This window comes from Eimeria mitis, genomic scaffold, assembly GCF_000499745.2.
Source record: "Eimeria mitis Houghton genomic scaffold, Emh_scaff5071, whole genome shotgun sequence".
Classification (NCBI taxonomy): Eukaryota; Apicomplexa; class Conoidasida; order Eucoccidiorida; family Eimeriidae; genus Eimeria; species Eimeria mitis.
In genome coordinates, this window is record NW_013573366.1 from 3,906 (window position 1) to 4,160 (window position 255).

A 255-nucleotide genomic window follows, 5' to 3' on the forward strand; every position below is an offset into this window, starting at 1 on the left:
GTTTCTTCCTTGGCGTCACAGGCGGCTCTCTTCTCGCGCTTTTGCTTCTAGCTGCAGCAGCAGCAGCAGCAGCAGCAGCAACATCAGCAGCAGCAGGGAGAGTTGTAGCAGTACCACCTACAGCGAGAACAACAGCAGCAGCGGCAGCAGCAGCAGCAGCAGCAACAGCAGCAGCAGCAGTAACCCTCGTCCGCAGTGCAGCTCATGTCCTGCTTCTTCCTCATGCAGCAGCAGGAACAGCAGCAGCAGCAGCAC